Source organism: Pristiophorus japonicus, chromosome 8 (genome assembly GCF_044704955.1).
Source record: "Pristiophorus japonicus isolate sPriJap1 chromosome 8, sPriJap1.hap1, whole genome shotgun sequence".
NCBI lineage: Eukaryota > Metazoa > Chordata > Chondrichthyes > Pristiophoridae > Pristiophorus > Pristiophorus japonicus.
Window position 1 is genome coordinate 174,889,507 of NC_091984.1, and position 19,582 is coordinate 174,909,088.

At 48.2% G+C, this 19,582-nt stretch overlaps 22 non-coding genes across 22 annotated transcripts; 11 read left to right on the forward strand and 11 right to left on the reverse strand.

Moving 5' to 3' along the window:
- Positions 1-591: 591 nt before the first annotated feature.
- trnal-aag (transfer RNA leucine (anticodon AAG)) lies at positions 592-673 on the reverse strand. The gene has a single exon. It is a non-coding gene; the product is annotated as a tRNA-Leu (tRNA).
- Positions 674-1,298: 625 nt separating this feature from the next.
- On the forward strand, positions 1,299-1,417 carry trnal-caa (transfer RNA leucine (anticodon CAA)). Its single transcript has 2 exons — positions 1,299-1,336; positions 1,372-1,417. It is a non-coding gene; the product is annotated as a tRNA-Leu (tRNA).
- A 936-nt stretch (positions 1,418-2,353) lies between these two features.
- trnal-aag (transfer RNA leucine (anticodon AAG)) lies at positions 2,354-2,436 on the reverse strand. Its single transcript has one exon. It is a non-coding gene; the product is annotated as a tRNA-Leu (tRNA).
- A 625-nt stretch (positions 2,437-3,061) lies between these two features.
- trnal-caa (transfer RNA leucine (anticodon CAA)) lies at positions 3,062-3,180 on the forward strand. The gene is made up of 2 exons: positions 3,062-3,099; positions 3,135-3,180. It is a non-coding gene; the product is annotated as a tRNA-Leu (tRNA).
- A 910-nt stretch (positions 3,181-4,090) lies between these two features.
- Positions 4,091-4,172, reverse strand: trnal-aag (transfer RNA leucine (anticodon AAG)). Its single transcript has one exon. It is a non-coding gene; the product is annotated as a tRNA-Leu (tRNA).
- A 625-nt stretch (positions 4,173-4,797) lies between these two features.
- On the forward strand, positions 4,798-4,916 carry trnal-caa (transfer RNA leucine (anticodon CAA)). The gene is made up of 2 exons: positions 4,798-4,835; positions 4,871-4,916. It is a non-coding gene; the product is annotated as a tRNA-Leu (tRNA).
- Positions 4,917-5,852: 936 nt separating this feature from the next.
- Positions 5,853-5,935, reverse strand: trnal-aag (transfer RNA leucine (anticodon AAG)). The gene has a single exon. It is a non-coding gene; the product is annotated as a tRNA-Leu (tRNA).
- Positions 5,936-6,560: 625 nt separating this feature from the next.
- trnal-caa (transfer RNA leucine (anticodon CAA)) lies at positions 6,561-6,679 on the forward strand. The gene is made up of 2 exons: positions 6,561-6,598; positions 6,634-6,679. It is a non-coding gene; the product is annotated as a tRNA-Leu (tRNA).
- Positions 6,680-7,589: 910 nt separating this feature from the next.
- trnal-aag (transfer RNA leucine (anticodon AAG)) lies at positions 7,590-7,671 on the reverse strand. Its single transcript has one exon. It is a non-coding gene; the product is annotated as a tRNA-Leu (tRNA).
- Positions 7,672-8,296: 625 nt separating this feature from the next.
- Positions 8,297-8,415, forward strand: trnal-caa (transfer RNA leucine (anticodon CAA)). The gene is made up of 2 exons: positions 8,297-8,334; positions 8,370-8,415. It is a non-coding gene; the product is annotated as a tRNA-Leu (tRNA).
- Positions 8,416-9,351: 936 nt separating this feature from the next.
- Positions 9,352-9,433, reverse strand: trnal-aag (transfer RNA leucine (anticodon AAG)). Its single transcript has one exon. It is a non-coding gene; the product is annotated as a tRNA-Leu (tRNA).
- A 625-nt stretch (positions 9,434-10,058) lies between these two features.
- trnal-caa (transfer RNA leucine (anticodon CAA)) lies at positions 10,059-10,177 on the forward strand. The gene is made up of 2 exons: positions 10,059-10,096; positions 10,132-10,177. It is a non-coding gene; the product is annotated as a tRNA-Leu (tRNA).
- Positions 10,178-11,113: 936 nt separating this feature from the next.
- trnal-aag (transfer RNA leucine (anticodon AAG)) lies at positions 11,114-11,196 on the reverse strand. The gene has a single exon. It is a non-coding gene; the product is annotated as a tRNA-Leu (tRNA).
- Positions 11,197-11,821: 625 nt separating this feature from the next.
- On the forward strand, positions 11,822-11,940 carry trnal-caa (transfer RNA leucine (anticodon CAA)). The gene is made up of 2 exons: positions 11,822-11,859; positions 11,895-11,940. It is a non-coding gene; the product is annotated as a tRNA-Leu (tRNA).
- A 910-nt stretch (positions 11,941-12,850) lies between these two features.
- Positions 12,851-12,932, reverse strand: trnal-aag (transfer RNA leucine (anticodon AAG)). The gene has a single exon. It is a non-coding gene; the product is annotated as a tRNA-Leu (tRNA).
- A 625-nt stretch (positions 12,933-13,557) lies between these two features.
- On the forward strand, positions 13,558-13,676 carry trnal-caa (transfer RNA leucine (anticodon CAA)). Its single transcript has 2 exons — positions 13,558-13,595; positions 13,631-13,676. It is a non-coding gene; the product is annotated as a tRNA-Leu (tRNA).
- A 937-nt stretch (positions 13,677-14,613) lies between these two features.
- trnal-aag (transfer RNA leucine (anticodon AAG)) lies at positions 14,614-14,695 on the reverse strand. The gene has a single exon. It is a non-coding gene; the product is annotated as a tRNA-Leu (tRNA).
- A 625-nt stretch (positions 14,696-15,320) lies between these two features.
- On the forward strand, positions 15,321-15,439 carry trnal-caa (transfer RNA leucine (anticodon CAA)). Its single transcript has 2 exons — positions 15,321-15,358; positions 15,394-15,439. It is a non-coding gene; the product is annotated as a tRNA-Leu (tRNA).
- Positions 15,440-16,376: 937 nt separating this feature from the next.
- Positions 16,377-16,458, reverse strand: trnal-aag (transfer RNA leucine (anticodon AAG)). The gene has a single exon. It is a non-coding gene; the product is annotated as a tRNA-Leu (tRNA).
- Positions 16,459-17,083: 625 nt separating this feature from the next.
- trnal-caa (transfer RNA leucine (anticodon CAA)) lies at positions 17,084-17,202 on the forward strand. The gene is made up of 2 exons: positions 17,084-17,121; positions 17,157-17,202. It is a non-coding gene; the product is annotated as a tRNA-Leu (tRNA).
- Positions 17,203-18,112: 910 nt separating this feature from the next.
- Positions 18,113-18,194, reverse strand: trnal-aag (transfer RNA leucine (anticodon AAG)). The gene has a single exon. It is a non-coding gene; the product is annotated as a tRNA-Leu (tRNA).
- Positions 18,195-18,819: 625 nt separating this feature from the next.
- Positions 18,820-18,938, forward strand: trnal-caa (transfer RNA leucine (anticodon CAA)). The gene is made up of 2 exons: positions 18,820-18,857; positions 18,893-18,938. It is a non-coding gene; the product is annotated as a tRNA-Leu (tRNA).
- The last annotated feature ends 644 nt before the right edge of the window (positions 18,939-19,582 follow it).

Here is a 19,582-nt window from a genome sequence, read left to right on the forward strand (position 1 = left end):
CCCACTGCAGACAGTGGTGGTTCTCAGAAAAAGGGCACCACTGTCAAAGAATGAGATTTCTTCCACACAAAGGCTGCTCAAATCTGCTCCGTTCCTCAGGCAGGGAATTACTTGCAATGTTACTTCCGACATTAACACATTTTGCCAGTATAAAAGGCACCAGAGCCAAACAAGTCAGGTATTAGCATGTGAAAGTTGCCAGAGTCGATGCCTTGGTGGACCGAGGCCTTTCAATGCTCAGACTGATGCTTACGGCCAAGGGCACAATAGTGTCAGGAAGGCCGAGTGGAGTGAGGCGCCAGACTCAAAGACTGTTAATCCTTAACTGACCAAAGGTCGGCGAATTCCGGTCCCTTTCTAGGGGCGTGGGTTGCAATCCCACCTCTGACGTGACATTTTTCCCCACACAAATGCAGCCAGCGTCAAAAGGCCTGTTGAACTGGCCTTCAATTTACAAGTGGCAACAAACTGAAGGCACCGTTCTCAGCTCAACCTCTTTTCCACACCAAAATAGTCATATCACAACACAGCGGGAGCCGACTGCTTCATGGCTCGCGGTGAAGGGGCGCAAATATTACACGCCACAAATTCTGGCAGCGGTGGGATTCGAACCCACGCCTCCGAAGAGACTGGAGCCTTAATCCAGCGCCTTAGACCGCTCGGCCACGCTACCACTGGCAGCAGTTTCCGTTCTGGAACTAGTGACCGGTGAGTGAAATGTGACTTTGCTTTGGGCAAGATAATAATCAAGGCCATTGAAGTGGCAGACGGTAAACTCTCGAGAAATGATTTTGCAGCATACAGGTCCACAGGGCAACACCAGTAATTAGGTGCACGTTGGAACGAAGCAGTTACAACCTTCATTCAATATTTATTCCGACATCAACATCACTGACAAAACCAGATTATCTGGTCATGATCACATTGCCGTTTGTGGGATCTTGCTGTGTGCAAACTGGCTGCGGCGTTCCCCACATTGCAACAGTGCCTTCACTTTTACAATACTTCATTGGCTGTGAAGCGCCTTGGGACGTCGTTCGGTCATGAAAGGCGCTTTCGAAATACAATACAGAAAATGTTACCCGATAGCTGACAAAATGCGAGCTGTTGCGAGAAATACCTGTGTTTGAATGTTGGTTGCATTGCAGGGATGATGAACTTAATGACTGGCGCTGCCTGTTAAGTCCTGTCGTAAGAATGTGTGCGTTGTGTGTTTGCACAGGAGGAAGAATTGTGAGGCTGCTCAGTAAGTGTGCAGAATTTGCAGCACATTTTCCTGCAGCTGCTGCACGACCATTGTCAGGATGGCCGAGTGGTCTAAGGCGCCAGACTCAAGGACTGTTAATCCTTACCTTACCAAAGGTTGGTGTATTCTGGTCCCTTTCTAGGGGCGTGGGTTCGAATCCCACTTCTGACATTAACTTTTTATCCAGACAAATGCCAGCCAGCGTCAAAAAGCCTGCTCAACTGGCTTTAAATTTGCAAGTGGTCACCTCAAGCTCCTCAACGCTATTGGCGTTTGCCAATAAGCGAAAGGCACCGCACCGCCCACAGACCAACTTGTTTTGCTCTCTAAACTTATCACATTCTAACCCTGTTCTCGGGGATAGGGTTTAAAATTAGACTTCTCCTTTCAACCCATTCCCACACTAAAAAGCAGCAGACTCAAAGCATGACATTTTTATCCTCCCGCGTTGCTGAATTCCACGTTGCTTTCTCGTACTGTGGCTTTCAATCCCACTGCAGACAGTGGTGGTTCTCAGAAAAAGGGCACCACTGTCAAAGAATGAGATTTCTTCCACACAAAGGCTGCTCAAATCTGCTCCGTTCCTCAGGCAGGGAATTACTTGCAATGTTACTTCCGACATTAACACATTTTGCCAGTATAAAAGGCACCAGAGCCAAACAAGTCAGGTATTAGCATGTGAAAGTTGCCAGAGTCGATGCCTTGGTGGACCGAGGCCTTTCAATGCTCAGACTGATGCTTACGGCCAAGGGCACAATAGTGTCAGGAAAGCCGAGTGGAGTGAGGCGCCAGACTCAAAGACTGTTAATCCTTAACTGACCAAAGGTCGGCGAATTCCGGTCCCTTTCTAGGGGCGTGGGTTGCAATCCCACCTCTGACGTGACATTTTTCCCCACACAAATGCAGCCAGCGTCAAAAGGCCTGTTGAACTGGCCTTCAATTTACAAGTGGCAACATCAAACTCTTCAACGGTTTGCCAACAAACTGAAGGCACCGTTCTCCGCTCAACCTCTTTTCCACACCAAAATAGTCATATCACAACACAGCGGGAGCCGACTGCTTCATGGCTCGCGGTGAAGGGGCGCAAATATTACACGCCACAAATTCTGGCAGCGGTGGGATTCGAACCCACTGCCTCCGAAGAGACTGGAGCCTTAATCCAGCGCCTTAGACCGCTCGGCCACGCTACCACTGGCAGCAGTTTCCGTTCTGGAACTAGTGACCGGTGAGTGAAATGTGACTTTGCTTTGGGCAAGATAATAATCAAGGCCATTGAAGTGGCAGACGGTAAACTCTCGAGAAATGATTTTGCAGCATACAGGTCCACAGGGCAACACCAGTAATTAGGTGCACGTTGGAACGAAGCAGTTACAACCTTCATTCAATATTTATTCCGACATCAACATCACTGACAAAACCAGATTATCTGGTCATGATCACATTGCCGTTTGTGGGATCTTGCTGTGTGCAAACTGGCTGCGGCGTTCCCCACATTGCAACAGTGCCTTCACTTTTACAATACTTCATTGGCTGTGAAGCGCCTTGGGACGTCGTTCGGTCATGAAAGGCGCTTTCGAAATACAATACAGAAAATGTTACCCGATAGCTGACAAAATGCGAGCTGTTGCGAGAAATACCTGTGTTTGAATGTTGGTTGCATTGCAGGGATGATGAACTTAATGACTGGCGCTGCCTGTTAAGTCCTGTCGTAAGAATGTGTGCGTTGTGTGTTTGCACAGGAGGAAGAATTGTGAGGCTGCTCAGTAAGTGTGCAGAATTTGCAGCACATTTTCCTGCAGCTGCTGCACGACCATTGTCAGGATGGCCGAGTGGTCTAAGGCGCCAGACTCAAGGACTGTTAATCCTTACCTTACCAAAGGTTGGTGTATTCTGGTCCCTTTCTAGGGGCGTGGGTTCGAATCCCACTTCTGACATTAACTTTTTATCCAGACAAATGCCAGCCAGCGTCAAAAAGCCTGCTCAACTGGCTTTAAATTTGCAAGTGGTCACCTCAAGCTCCTCAACGCTATTGGCGTTTGCCAATAAGCGAAAGGCACCGCACCGCCCACAGACCAACTTGTTTTGCTCTCTAAACTTATCACATTCTAACCCTGTTCTCGGGGATAGGGTTTAAAATCAGACTTCTCCTTTCAACCCATTCCCACACTAAAAAGCAGCAGACTCAAAGCATGACATTTTTATCCTCCCGCGTTGCTGAATTCCACGTTGCTTTCTCGTACTGTGGCTTTCAATCCCACTGCAGACAGTGGTGGTTCTCAGAAAAAGGGCACCACTGTCAAAGAATGAGATTTCTTCCACACAAAGGCTGCTCAAATCTGCTCCGTTCCTCAGGCAGGGAATTACTTGCAATGTTACTTCCGACATTAACACATTTTGCCAGTATAAAAGGCACCAGAGCCAAACAAGTCAGGTATTAGCATGTGAAAGTTGCCAGAGTCGATGCCTTGGTGGACCGAGGCCTTTCAATGCTCAGACTGATGCTTACGGCCAAGGGCACAATAGTGTCAGGAAGGCCGAGTGGAGTGAGGCGCCAGACTCAAAGACTGTTAATCCTTAACTGACCAAAGGTCGGCGAATTCCGGTCCCTTTCTAGGGGCGTGGGTTGCAATCCCACCTCTGACGTGACATTTTTCCCCACACAAATGCAGCCAGCGTCAAAAGGCCTGTTGAACTGGCCTTCAATTTACAAGTGGCAACAAACTGAAGGCACCGTTCTCAGCTCAACCTCTTTTCCACACCAAAATAGTCATATCACAACACAGCGGGAGCCGACTGCTTCATGGCTCGCGGTGAAGGGGCGCAAATATTACACGCCACAAATTCTGGCAGCGGTGGGATTCGAACCCACGCCTCCGAAGAGACTGGAGCCTTAATCCAGCGCCTTAGACCGCTCGGCCACGCTACCACTGGCAGCAGTTTCCGTTCTGGAACTAGTGACCGGTGAGTGAAATGTGACTTTGCTTTGGGCAAGATAATAATCAAGGCCATTGAAGTGGCAGACGGTAAACTCTCGAGAAATGATTTTGCAGCATACAGGTCCACAGGGCAACACCAGTAATTAGGTGCACGTTGGAACGAAGCAGTTACAACCTTCATTCAATATTTATTCCGACATCAACATCACTGACAAAACCAGATTATCTGGTCATGATCACATTGCCGTTTGTGGGATCTTGCTGTGTGCAAACTGGCTGCGGCGTTCCCCACATTGCAACAGTGCCTTCACTTTTACAATACTTCATTGGCTGTGAAGCGCCTTGGGACGTCGTTCGGTCATGAAAGGCGCTTTCGAAATACAATACAGAAAATGTTACCCGATAGCTGACAAAATGCGAGCTGTTGCGAGAAATACCTGTGTTTGAATGTTGGTTGCATTGCAGGGATGATGAACTTAATGACTGGCGCTGCCTGTTAAGTCCTGTCGTAAGAATGTGTGCGTTGTGTGTTTGCACAGGAGGAAGAATTGTGAGGCTGCTCAGTAAGTGTGCAGAATTTGCAGCACATTTTCCTGCAGCTGCTGCACGACCATTGTCAGGATGGCCGAGTGGTCTAAGGCGCCAGACTCAAGGACTGTTAATCCTTACCTTACCAAAGGTTGGTGTATTCTGGTCCCTTTCTAGGGGCGTGGGTTCGAATCCCACTTCTGACATTAACTTTTTATCCAGACAAATGCCAGCCAGCGTCAAAAAGCCTGCTCAACTGGCTTTAAATTTGCAAGTGGTCACCTCAAGCTCCTCAACGCTATTGGCGTTTGCCAATAAGCGAAAGGCACCGCACCGCCCACAGACCAACTTGTTTTGCTCTCTAAACTTATCACATTCTAACCCTGTTCTCGGGGATAGGGTTTAAAATTAGACTTCTCCTTTCAACCCATTCCCACACTAAAAAGCAGCAGACTCAAAGCATGACATTTTTATCCTCCCGCGTTGCTGAATTCCACGTTGCTTTCTCGTACTGTGGCTTTCAATCCCACTGCAGACAGTGGTGGTTCTCAGAAAAAGGGCACCACTGTCAAAGAATGAGATTTCTTCCACACAAAGGCTGCTCAAATCTGCTCCGTTCCTCAGGCAGGGAATTACTTGCAATGTTACTTCCGACATTAACACATTTTGCCAGTATAAAAGGCACCAGAGCCAAACAAGTCAGGTATTAGCATGTGAAAGTTGCCAGAGTCGATGCCTTGGTGGACCGAGGCCTTTCAATGCTCAGACTGATGCTTACGGCCAAGGGCACAATAGTGTCAGGAAAGCCGAGTGGAGTGAGGCGCCAGACTCAAAGACTGTTAATCCTTAACTGACCAAAGGTCGGCGAATTCCGGTCCCTTTCTAGGGGCGTGGGTTGCAATCCCACCTCTGACGTGACATTTTTCCCCACACAAATGCAGCCAGCGTCAAAAGGCCTGTTGAACTGGCCTTCAATTTACAAGTGGCAACATCAAACTCTTCAACGGTTTGCCAACAAACTGAAGGCACCGTTCTCAGCTCAACCTCTTTTCCACACCAAAATAGTCATATCACAACACAGCGGGAGCCGACTGCTTCATGGCTCGCGGTGAAGGGGCGCAAATATTACACGCCACAAATTCTGGCAGCGGTGGGATTCGAACCCACTGCCTCCGAAGAGACTGGAGCCTTAATCCAGCGCCTTAGACCGCTCGGCCACGCTACCACTGGCAGCAGTTTCCGTTCTGGAACTAGTGACCGGTGAGTGAAATGTGACTTTGCTTTGGGCAAGATAATAATCAAGGCCATTGAAGTGGCAGACGGTAAACTCTCGAGAAATGATTTTGCAGCATACAGGTCCACAGGGCAACACCAGTAATTAGGTGCACGTTGGAACGAAGCAGTTACAACCTTCATTCAATATTTATTCCGACATCAACATCACTGACAAAACCAGATTATCTGGTCATGATCACATTGCCGTTTGTGGGATCTTGCTGTGTGCAAACTGGCTGCGGCGTTCCCCACATTGCAACAGTGCCTTCACTTTTACAATACTTCATTGGCTGTGAAGCGCCTTGGGACGTCGTTCGGTCATGAAAGGCGCTTTCGAAATACAATACAGAAAATGTTACCCGATAGCTGACAAAATGCGAGCTGTTGCGAGAAATACCTGTGTTTGAATGTTGGTTGCATTGCAGGGATGATGAACTTAATGACTGGCGCTGCCTGTTAAGTCCTGTCGTAAGAATGTGTGCGTTGTGTGTTTGCACAGGAGGAAGAATTGTGAGGCTGCTCAGTAAGTGTGCAGAATTTGCAGCACATTTTCCTGCAGCTGCTGCACGACCATTGTCAGGATGGCCGAGTGGTCTAAGGCGCCAGACTCAAGGACTGTTAATCCTTACCTTACCAAAGGTTGGTGTATTCTGGTCCCTTTCTAGGGGCGTGGGTTCGAATCCCACTTCTGACATTAACTTTTTATCCAGACAAATGCCAGCCAGCGTCAAAAAGCCTGCTCAACTGGCTTTAAATTTGCAAGTGGTCACCTCAAGCTCCTCAACGCTATTGGCGTTTGCCAATAAGCGAAAGGCACCGCACCGCCCACAGACCAACTTGTTTTGCTCTCTAAACTTATCACATTCTAACCCTGTTCTCGGGGATAGGGTTTAAAATCAGACTTCTCCTTTCAACCCATTCCCACACTAAAAAGCAGCAGACTCAAAGCATGACATTTTTATCCTCCCGCGTTGCTGAATTCCACGTTGCTTTCTCGTACTGTGGCTTTCAATCCCACTGCAGACAGTGGTGGTTCTCAGAAAAAGGGCACCACTGTCAAAGAATGAGATTTCTTCCACACAAAGGCTGCTCAAATCTGCTCCGTTCCTCAGGCAGGGAATTACTTGCAATGTTACTTCCGACATTAACACATTTTGCCAGTATAAAAGGCACCAGAGCCAAACAAGTCAGGTATTAGCATGTGAAAGTTGCCAGAGTCGATGCCTTGGTGGACCGAGGCCTTTCAATGCTCAGACTGATGCTTACGGCCAAGGGCACAATAGTGTCAGGAAGGCCGAGTGGAGTGAGGCGCCAGACTCAAAGACTGTTAATCCTTAACTGACCAAAGGTCGGCGAATTCCGGTCCCTTTCTAGGGGCGTGGGTTGCAATCCCACCTCTGACGTGACATTTTTCCCCACACAAATGCAGCCAGCGTCAAAAGGCCTGTTGAACTGGCCTTCAATTTACAAGTGGCAACAAACTGAAGGCACCGTTCTCAGCTCAACCTCTTTTCCACACCAAAATAGTCATATCACAACACAGCGGGAGCCGACTGCTTCATGGCTCGCGGTGAAGGGGCGCAAATATTACACGCCACAAATTCTGGCAGCGGTGGGATTCGAACCCACGCCTCCGAAGAGACTGGAGCCTTAATCCAGCGCCTTAGACCGCTCGGCCACGCTACCACTGGCAGCAGTTTCCGTTCTGGAACTAGTGACCGGTGAGTGAAATGTGACTTTGCTTTGGGCAAGATAATAATCAAGGCCATTGAAGTGGCAGACGGTAAACTCTCGAGAAATGATTTTGCAGCATACAGGTCCACAGGGCAACACCAGTAATTAGGTGCACGTTGGAACGAAGCAGTTACAACCTTCATTCAATATTTATTCCGACATCAACATCACTGACAAAACCAGATTATCTGGTCATGATCACATTGCCGTTTGTGGGATCTTGCTGTGTGCAAACTGGCTGCGGCGTTCCCCACATTGCAACAGTGCCTTCACTTTTACAATACTTCATTGGCTGTGAAGCGCCTTGGGACGTCGTTCGGTCATGAAAGGCGCTTTCGAAATACAATACAGAAAATGTTACCCGATAGCTGACAAAATGCGAGCTGTTGCGAGAAATACCTGTGTTTGAATGTTGGTTGCATTGCAGGGATGATGAACTTAATGACTGGCGCTGCCTGTTAAGTCCTGTCGTAAGAATGTGTGCGTTGTGTGTTTGCACAGGAGGAAGAATTGTGAGGCTGCTCAGTAAGTGTGCAGAATTTGCAGCACATTTTCCTGCAGCTGCTGCACGACCATTGTCAGGATGGCCGAGTGGTCTAAGGCGCCAGACTCAAGGACTGTTAATCCTTACCTTACCAAAGGTTGGTGTATTCTGGTCCCTTTCTAGGGGCGTGGGTTCGAATCCCACTTCTGACATTAACTTTTTATCCAGACAAATGCCAGCCAGCGTCAAAAAGCCTGCTCAACTGGCTTTAAATTTGCAAGTGGTCACCTCAAGCTCCTCAACGCTATTGGCGTTTGCCAATAAGCGAAAGGCACCGCACCGCCCACAGACCAACTTGTTTTGCTCTCTAAACTTATCACATTCTAACCCTGTTCTCGGGGATAGGGTTTAAAATTAGACTTCTCCTTTCAACCCATTCCCACACTAAAAAGCAGCAGACTCAAAGCATGACATTTTTATCCTCCCGCGTTGCTGAATTCCACGTTGCTTTCTCGTACTGTGGCTTTCAATCCCACTGCAGACAGTGGTGGTTCTCAGAAAAAGGGCACCACTGTCAAAGAATGAGATTTCTTCCACACAAAGGCTGCTCAAATCTGCTCCGTTCCTCAGGCAGGGAATTACTTGCAATGTTACTTCCGACATTAACACATTTTGCCAGTATAAAAGGCACCAGAGCCAAACAAGTCAGGTATTAGCATGTGAAAGTTGCCAGAGTCGATGCCTTGGTGGACCGAGGCCTTTCAATGCTCAGACTGATGCTTACGGCCAAGGGCACAATAGTGTCAGGAAGGCCGAGTGGAGTGAGGCGCCAGACTCAAAGACTGTTAATCCTTAACTGACCAAAGGTCGGCGAATTCCGGTCCCTTTCTAGGGGCGTGGGTTGCAATCCCACCTCTGACGTGACATTTTTCCCCACACAAATGCAGCCAGCGTCAAAAGGCCTGTTGAACTGGCCTTCAATTTACAAGTGGCAACATCAAACTCTTCAACGGTTTGCCAACAAACTGAAGGCACCGTTCTCAGCTCAACCTCTTTTCCACACCAAAATAGTCATATCACAACACAGCGGGAGCCGACTGCTTCATGGCTCGCGGTGAAGGGACGCAAATATTACACGCCACAAATTCTGGCAGCGGTGGGATTCGAACCCACGCCTCCGAAGAGACTGGAGCCTTAATCCAGCGCCTTAGACCGCTCGGCCACGCTACCACTGGCAGCAGTTTCCGTTCTGGAACTAGTGACCGGTGAGTGAAATGTGACTTTGCTTTGGGCAAGATAATAATCAAGGCCATTGAAGTGGCAGACGGTAAACTCTCGAGAAATGATTTTGCAGCATACAGGTCCACAGGGCAACACCAGTAATTAGGTGCACGTTGGAACGAAGCAGTTACAACCTTCATTCAATATTTATTCCGACATCAACGTCACTGACAAAACCAGATTATCTGGTCATGATCACATTGCCGTTTGTGGGATCTTGCTGTGTGCAAACTGGCTGCGGCGTTCCCCACATTGCAACAGTGCCTTCACTTTTACAATACTTCATTGGCTGTGAAGCGCCTTGGGACGTCGTTCGGTCATGAAAGGCGCTTTCGAAATACAATACAGAAAATGTTACCCGATAGCTGACAAAATGCGAGCTGTTGCGAGAAATACCTGTGTTTGAATGTTGGTTGCATTGCAGGGATGATGAACTTAATGACTGGCGCTGCCTGTTAAGTCCTGTCGTAAGAATGTGTGCGTTGTGTGTTTGCACAGGAGGAAGAATTGTGAGGCTGCTCAGTAAGTGTGCAGAATTTGCAGCACATTTTCCTGCAGCTGCTGCACGACCATTGCCAGGATGGCCGAGTGATCTAAGGCGCCAGACTCAAGGACTGTTAATCCTTACCTTACCAAAGGTTGGTGTATTCTGGTCCCTTTCTAGGGGCGTGGGTTCGAATCCCACTTCTGACATTAACTTTTTATCCAGACAAATGCCAGCCAGCGTCAAAAAGCCTGCTCAACTGGCTTTAAATTTGCAAGTGGTCACCTCAAGCTCCTCAACGCTATTGGCGTTTGCCAATAAGCGAAAGGCACCGCACCGCCCACAGACCAACTTGTTTTGCTCTCTAAACTTATCACATTCTAACCCTGTTCTCGGGGATAGGGTTTAAAATCAGACTTCTCCTTTCAACCCATTCCCACACTAAAAAGCAGCAGACTCAAAGCATGACATTTTTATCCTCCCGCGTTGCTGAATTCCACGTTGCTTTCTCGTACTGTGGCTTTCAATCCCACTGCAGACAGTGGTGGTTCTCAGAAAAAGGGCACCACTGTCAAAGAATGAGATTTCTTCCACACAAAGGCTGCTCAAATCTGCTCCGTTCCTCAGGCAGGGAATTACTTGCAATGTTACTTCCGACATTAACACATTTTGCCAGTATAAAAGGCACCAGAGCCAAACAAGTCAGGTATTAGCATGTGAAAGTTGCCAGAGTCGATGCCTTGGTGGACCGAGGCCTTTCAATGCTCAGACTGATGCTTACGGCCAAGGGCACAATAGTGTCAGGAAAGCCGAGTGGAGTGAGGCGCCAGACTCAAAGACTGTTAATCCTTAACTGACCAAAGGTCGGCGAATTCCGGTCCCTTTCTAGGGGCGTGGGTTGCAATCCCACCTCTGACGTGACATTTTTCCCCACACAAATGCAGCCAGCGTCAAAAGGCCTGTTGAACTGGCCTTCAATTTACAAGTGGCAACATCAAACTCTTCAACGGTTTGCCAACAAACTGAAGGCACCGTTCTCCGCTCAACCTCTTTTCCACACCAAAATAGTCATATCACAACACAGCGGGAGCCGACTGCTTCATGGCTCGCGGTGAAGGGGCGCAAATATTACACGCCACAAATTCTGGCAGCGGTGGGATTCGAACCCACTGCCTCCGAAGAGATTGGAGCCTTAATCCAGCGCCTTAGACCGCTCGGCCACGCTACCACTGGCAGCAGTTTCCGTTCTGGAACTAGTGACCGGTGAGTGAAATGTGACTTTGCTTTGGGCAAGATAATAATCAAGGCCATTGAAGTGGCAGACGGTAAACTCTCGAGAAATAATTTTGCAGCATACAGGTCCACAGGGCAACACCAGTAATTAGGTGCACGTTGGAACGAAGCAGTTACAACCTTCATTCAATATTTATTCCGACATCAACGTCACTGACAAAACCAGATTATCTGGTCATGATCACATTGCCGTTTGTGGGATCTTGCTGTGTGCAAACTGGCTGCGGCGTTCCCCACATTGCAACAGTGCCTTCACTTTTACAATACTTCATTGGCTGTGAAGCGCCTTGGGACGTCGTTCGGTCATGAAAGGCGCTTTCGAAATACAATACAGAAAATGTTACCCGATAGCTGACAAAATGCGAGCTGTTGCGAGAAATACCTGTGTTTGAATGTTGGTTGCATTGCAGGGATGATGAACTTAATGACTGGCGCTGCCTGTTAAGTCCTGTCGTAAGAATGTGTGCGTTGTGTGTTTGCACAGGAGGAAGAATTGTGAGGCTGCTCAGTAAGTGTGCAGAATTTGCAGCACATTTTCCTGCAGCTGCTGCACGACCATTGTCAGGATGGCCGAGTGGTCTAAGGCGCCAGACTCAAGGACTGTTAATCCTTACCTTACCAAAGGTTGGTGTATTCTGGTCCCTTTCTAGGGGCGTGGGTTCGAATCCCACTTCTGACATTAACTTTTTATCCAGACAAATGCCAGCCAGCGTCAAAAAGCCTGCTCAACTGGCTTTAAATTTGCAAGTGGTCACCTCAAGCTCCTCAACGCTATTGGCGTTTGCCAATAAGCGAAAGGCACCGCACCGCCCACAGACCAACTTGTTTTGCTCTCTAAACTTATCACATTCTAACCCTGTTCTCGGGGATAGGGTTTAAAATCAGACTTCTCCTTTCAACCCATTCCCACACTAAAAAGCAGCAGACTCAAAGCATGACATTTTTATCCTCCCGCGTTGCTGAATTCCACGTTGCTTTCTCGTACTGTGGCTTTCAATCCCACTGCAGACAGTGGTGGTTCTCAGAAAAAGGGCACCACTGTCAAAGAATGAGATTTCTTCCACACAAAGGCTGCTCAAATCTGCTCCGTTCCTCAGGCAGGGAATTACTTGCAATGTTACTTCCGACATTAACACATTTTGCCAGTATAAAAGGCACCAGAGCCAAACAAGTCAGGTATTAGCATGTGAAAGTTGCCAGAGTCGATGCCTTGGTGGACCGAGGCCTTTCAATGCTCAGACTGATGCTTACGGCCAAGGGCACAATAGTGTCAGGAAGGCCGAGTGGAGTGAGGCGCCAGACTCAAAGACTGTTAATCCTTAACTGACCAAAGGTCGGCGAATTCCGGTCCCTTTCTAGGGGCGTGGGTTGCAATCCCACCTCTGACGTGACATTTTTCCCCACACAAATGCAGCCAGCGTCAAAAGGCCTGTTGAACTGGCCTTCAATTTACAAGTGGCAACAAACTGAAGGCACCGTTCTCAGCTCAACCTCTTTTCCACACCAAAATAGTCATATCACAACACAGCGGGAGCCGACTGCTTCATGGCTCGCGGTGAAGGGGCGCAAATATTACACGCCACAAATTCTGGCAGCGGTGGGATTCGAACCCACGCCTCCGAAGAGACTGGAGCCTTAATCCAGCGCCTTAGACCGCTCGGCCACGCTACCACTGGCAGCAGTTTCCGTTCTGGAACTAGTGACCGGTGAGTGAAATGTGACTTTGCTTTGGGCAAGATAATAATCAAGGCCATTGAAGTGGCAGACGGTAAACTCTCGAGAAATGATTTTGCAGCATACAGGTCCACAGGGCAACACCAGTAATTAGGTGCACGTTGGAACGAAGCAGTTACAACCTTCATTCAATATTTATTCCGACATCAACGTCACTGACAAAACCAGATTATCTGGTCATGATCACATTGCCGTTTGTGGGATCTTGCTGTGTGCAAACTGGCTGCGGCGTTCCCCACATTGCAACAGTGCCTTCACTTTTACAATACTTCATTGGCTGTGAAGCGCCTTGGGACGTCGTTCGGTCATGAAAGGCGCTTTCGAAATACAATACAGAAAATGTTACCCGATAGCTGACAAAATGCGAGCTGTTGCGAGAAATACCTGTGTTTGAATGTTGGTTGCATTGCAGGGATGATGAACTTAATGACTGGCGCTGCCTGTTAAGTCCTGTCGTAAGAATGTGTGCGTTGTGTGTTTGCACAGGAGGAAGAATTGTGAGGCTGCTCAGTAAGTGTGCAGAATTTGCAGCACATTTTCCTGCAGCTGCTGCACGACCATTGTCAGGATGGCCGAGTGGTCTAAGGCGCCAGACTCAAGGACTGTTAATCCTTACCTTACCAAAGGTTGGTGTATTCTGGTCCCTTTCTAGGGGCGTGGGTTCGAATCCCACTTCTGACATTAACTTTTTATCCAGACAAATGCCAGCCAGCGTCAAAAAGCCTGCTCAACTGGCTTTAAATTTGCAAGTGGTCACCTCAAGCTCCTCAACGCTATTGGCGTTTGCCAATAAGCGAAAGGCACCGCACCGCCCACAGACCAACTTGTTTTGCTCTCTAAACTTATCACATTCTAACCCTGTTCTCGGGGATAGGGTTTAAAATCAGACTTCTCCTTTCAACCCATTCCCACACTAAAAAGCAGCAGACTCAAAGCATGACATTTTTATCCTCCCGTGTTGCTGAATTCCACGTTGCTTTCTCGTACTGTGGCTTTCAATCCCACTGCAGACAGTGGTGGTTCTCAGAAAAAGGGCACCACTGTCAAAGAATGAGATTTCTTCCACACAAAGGCTGCTCAAATCTGCTCCGTTCCTCAGGCAGGGAATTACTTGCAATGTTTACTTCCGACATTAACACATTTTGCCAGTATAAAAGGCACCAGAGCCAAACAAGTCAGGTATTAGCATGTGAAAGTTGCCAGAGTCGATGCCTTGGTGGACCGAGGCCTTTCAATGCTCAGACTGATGCTTACGGCCAAGGGCACAATAGTGTCAGGAAGGCCGAGTGGAGTGAGGCGCCAGACTCAAAGACTGTTAATCCTTAACTGACCAAAGGTCGGCGAATTCCGGTCCCTTTCTAGGGGCGTGGGTTGCAATCCCACCTCTGACGTGACATTTTTCCCCACACAAATGCAGCCAGCGTCAAAAGGCCTGTTGAACTGGCCTTCAATTTACAAGTGGCAACATCAAACTCTTCAACGGTTTGCCAACAAACTGAAGGCACCGTTCTCAGCTCAACCTCTTTTCCACACCAAAATAGTCATATCACAACACAGCGGGAGCCGACTGCTTCATGGCTCGCGGTGAAGGGGCGCAAATATTACACGCCACAAATTCTGGCAGCGGTGGGATTCGAACCCACGCCTCCGAAGAGACTGGAGCCTTAATCCAGCGCCTTAGACCGCTCGGCCACGCTACCACTGGCAGCAGTTTCCGTTCTGGAACTAGTGACCGGTGAGTGAAATGTGACTTTGCTTTGGGCAAGATAATAATCAAGGCCATTGAAGTGGCAGACGGTAAACTCTCGAGAAATGATTTTGCAGCATACAGGTCCACAGGGCAACACCAGTAATTAGGTGCACGTTGGAACGAAGCAGTTACAACCTTCATTCAATATTTATTCCGACATCAACGTCACTGACAAAACCAGATTATCTGGTCATGATCACATTGCCGTTTGTGGGATCTTGCTGTGTGCAAACTGGCTGCGGCGTTCCCCACATTGCAACAGTGCCTTCACTTTTACAATACTTCATTGGCTGTGAAGCGCCTTGGGACGTCGTTCGGTCATGAAAGGCGCTTTCGAAATACAATACAGAAAATGTTACCCGATAGCTGACAAAATGCGAGCTGTTGCGAGAAATACCTGTGTTTGAATGTTGGTTGCATTGCAGGGATGATGAACTTAATGACTGGCGCTGCCTGTTAAGTCCTGTCGTAAGAATGTGTGCGTTGTGTGTTTGCACAGGAGGAAGAATTGTGAGGCTGCTCAGTAAGTGTGCAGAATTTGCAGCACATTTTCCTGCAGCTGCTGCACGACCATTGTCAGGATGGCCGAGTGGTCTAAGGCGCCAGACTCAAGGACTTTTAATCCTTACCTTACCAAAGGTTGGTGTATTCTGGTCCCTTTCTAGGGGCGTGGGTTCGAATCCCACTTCTGACATTAACTTTTTATCCAGACAAATGCCAGCCAGCGTCAAAAAGCCTGCTCAACTGGCTTTAAATTTGCAAGTGGTCACCTCAAGCTCCTCAACGCTATTGGCGTTTGCCAATAAGCGAAAGGCACCGCACCGCCCACAGACCAACTTGTTTTGCTCTCTAAACTTATCACATTCTAACCCTGTTCTCGGGGATAGGGTTTAAAATCAGACTTCTCCTTTCAACCCATTCCCACACTAAAAAGCAGCAGACTCAAAGCATGACATTTTTATCCTCCCGCGTTGCTGAATTCCACGTTGCTTTCTCGTACTGTGGCTTTCAATCCCACTGCAGACAGTGGTGGTTCTCAGAAAAAGGGCACCACTGTCAAAGAATGAGATTTCTTCCACACAAAGGCTGCTCAAATCTGCTCCGTTCCTCAGGCAGGGAATTACTTGCAATGTTTACTTCCGACATTAACACATTTTGCCAGTATAAAAGGCACCAGAGCCAAACAAGTCAGGTATTAGCATGTGAAAGTTGCCAGAGTCGATGCCTTGGTGGACCGAGGCCTTTCAATGCTCAGACTGATGCTTACGGCCAAGGGCACAATAGTGTCAGGAAGGCCGAGTGGAGTGAGGCGCCAGACTCAAAGACTGTTAATCCTTAACTGACCAAAGGTCGGCGAATTCCGGTCCCTTTCTAGGGGCGTGGGTTGCAATCCCACCTCTGACGTGACATTTTTCCCCACACAAATGCAGCCAGCGTCAAAAGGCCTGTTGAACTGGCCTTCAATTTACAAGTGGCAACATCAAACTCTTCAAAGGTTTGCCAACAAACTGAAGGCACCGTTCTCAGCTCAACCTCTTTTCCACACCAAAATAGTCATATCACAACACAGCGGGAGCCGACTGCTTCATGGCTCGCGGTGAAGGGGCGCAAATATTACACGCCACAAATTCTGGCAGCGGTGGGATTCGAACCCACGCCTCCGAAGAGACTGGAGCCTTAATCCAGCGCCTTAGACCGCTCGGCCACGCTACCACTGGCAGCAGTTTCCGTTCTGGAACTAGTGACCGGTGAGTGAAATGTGACTTTGCTTTGGGCAAGATAATAATCAAGGCCATTGAAGTGGCAGACGGTAAACTCTCGAGAAATAATTTTGCAGCATACAGGTCCACAGGGCAACACCAGTAATTAGGTGCACGTTGGAACGAAGCAGTTACAACCTTCATTCAATATTTATTCCGACATCAACGTCACTGACAAAACCAGATTATCTGGTCATGATCACATTGCCGTTTGTGGGATCTTGCTGTGTGCAAACTGGCTGCGGCGTTCCCCACATTGCAACAGTGCCTTCACTTTTACAATACTTCATTGGCTGTGAAGCGCCTTGGGACGTCGTTCGGTCATGAAAGGCGCTTTCGAAATACAATACAGAAAATGTTACCCGATAGCTGACAAAATGCGAGCTGTTGCGAGAAATACCTGTGTTTGAATGTTGGTTGCATTGCAGGGATGATGAACTTAATGACTGGCGCTGCCTGTTAAGTCCTGTCGTAAGAATGTGTGCGTTGTGTGTTTGCACAGGAGGAAGAATTGTGAGGCTGCTCAGTAAGTGTGCAGAATTTGCAGCACATTTTCCTGCAGCTGCTGCACGACCATTGTCAGGATGGCCGAGTGGTCTAAGGCGCCAGACTCAAGGACTGTTAATCCTTACCTTACCAAAGGTTGGTGTATTCTGGTCCCTTTCTAGGGGCGTGGGTTCGAATCCCACTTCTGACATTAACTTTTTATCCAGACAAATGCCAGCCAGCGTCAAAAAGCCTGCTCAACTGGCTTTAAATTTGCAAGTGGTCACCTCAAGCTCCTCAACGCTATTGGCGTTTGCCAATAAGCGAAAGGCACCGCACCGCCCACAGACCAACTTGTTTTGCTCTCTAAACTTATCACATTCTAACCCTGTTCTCGGGGATAGGGTTTAAAATCAGACTTCTCCTTTCAACCCATTCCCACACTAAAAAGCAGCAGACTCAAAGCATGACATTTTTATCCTCCCGCGTTGCTGAATTCCACGTTGCTTTCTCGTACTGTGGCTTTCAATCCCACTGCAGACAGTGGTGGTTCTCAGAAAAAGGGCACCACTGTCAAAGAATGAGATTTCTTCCACACAAAGGCTGCTCAAATCTGCTCCGTTCCTCAGGCAGGGAATTACTTGCAATGTTACTTCCGACATTAACACATTTTGCCAGTATAAAAGGCACCAGAGCCAAACAAGTCAGGTATTAGCATGTGAAAGTTGCCAGAGTCGATGCCTTGGTGGACCGAGGCCTTTCAATGCTCAGACTGATGCTTACGGCCAAGGGCACAATAGTGTCAGGAAGGCCGAGTGGAGTGAGGCGCCAGACTCAAAGACTGTTAATCCTTAACTGACCAAAGGTCGGCGAATTCCGGTCCCTTTCTAGGGGCGTGGGTTGCAATCCCACCTCTGACGTGACATTTTTCCCCACACAAATGCAGCCAGCGTCAAAAGGCCTGTTGAACTGGCCTTCAATTTACAAGTGGCAACAAACTGAAGGCACCGTTCTCAGCTCAACCTCTTTTCCACACCAAAATAGTCATATCACAACACAGCGGGAGCCGACTGCTTCATGGCTCGCGGTGAAGGGGCGCAAATATTACACGCCACAAATTCTGGCAGCGGTGGGATTCGAACCCACGCCTCCGAAGAGACTGGAGCCTTAATCCAGCGCCTTAGACCGCTCGGCCACGCTACCACTGGCAGCAGTTTCCGTTCTGGAACTAGTGACCGGTGAGTGAAATGTGACTTTGCTTTGGGCAAGATAATAATCAAGGCCATTGAAGTGGCAGACGGTAAACTCTCGAGAAATGATTTTGCAGCATACAGGTCCACAGGGCAACACCAGTAATTAGGTGCACGTTGGAACGAAGCAGTTACAACCTTCATTCAATATTTATTCCGACATCAACGTCACTGACAAAACCAGATTATCTGGTCATGATCACATTGCCGTTTGTGGGATCTTGCTGTGTGCAAACTGGCTGCGGCGTTCCCCACATTGCAACAGTGCCTTCACTTTTACAATACTTCATTGGCTGTGAAGCGCCTTGGGACGTCGTTCGGTCATGAAAGGCGCTTTCGAAATACAATACAGAAAATGTTACCCGATAGCTGACAAAATGCGAGCTGTTGCGAGAAATACCTGTGTTTGAATGTTGGTTGCATTGCAGGGATGATGAACTTAATGACTGGCGCTGCCTGTTAAGTCCTGTCGTAAGAATGTGTGCGTTGTGTGTTTGCACAGGAGGAAGAATTGTGAGGCTGCTCAGTAAGTGTGCAGAATTTGCAGCACATTTTCCTGCAGCTGCTGCACGACCATTGTCAGGATGGCCGAGTGGTCTAAGGCGCCAGACTCAAGGACTGTTAATCCTTACCTTACCAAAGGTTGGTGTATTCTGGTCCCTTTCTAGGGGCGTGGGTTCGAATCCCACTTCTGACATTAACTTTTTATCCAGACAAATGCCAGCCAGCGTCAAAAAGCCTGCTCAACTGGCTTTAAATTTGCAAGTGGTCACCTCAAGCTCCTCAACGCTATTGGCGTTTGCCAATAAGCGAAAGGCACCGCACCGCCCACAGACCAACTTGTTTTGCTCTCTAAACTTATCACATTCTAACCCTGTTCTCGGGGATAGGGTTTAAAATCAGACTTCTCCTTTCAACCCATTCCCACACTAAAAAGCAGCAGACTCAAAGCATGACATTTTTATCCTCCCGCGTTGCTGAATTCCACGTTGCTTTCTCGTACTGTGGCTTTCAATCCCACTGCAGACAGTGGTGGTTCTCAGAAAAAGGGCACCACTGTCAAAGAATGAGATTTCTTCCACACAAAGGCTGCTCAAATCTGCTCCGTTCCTCAGGCAGGGAATTACTTGCAATGTTACTTCCGACATTAACACATTTTGCCAGTATAAAAGGCACCAGAGCCAAACAAGTCAGGTATTAGCATGTGAAAGTTGCCAGAGTCGATGCCTTGGTGGACCGAGGCCTTTCAATGCTCAGACTGATGCTTACGGCCAAGGGCACAATAGTGTCAGGAAGGCCGAGTGGAGTGAGGCGCCAGACTCAAAGACTGTTAATCCTTAA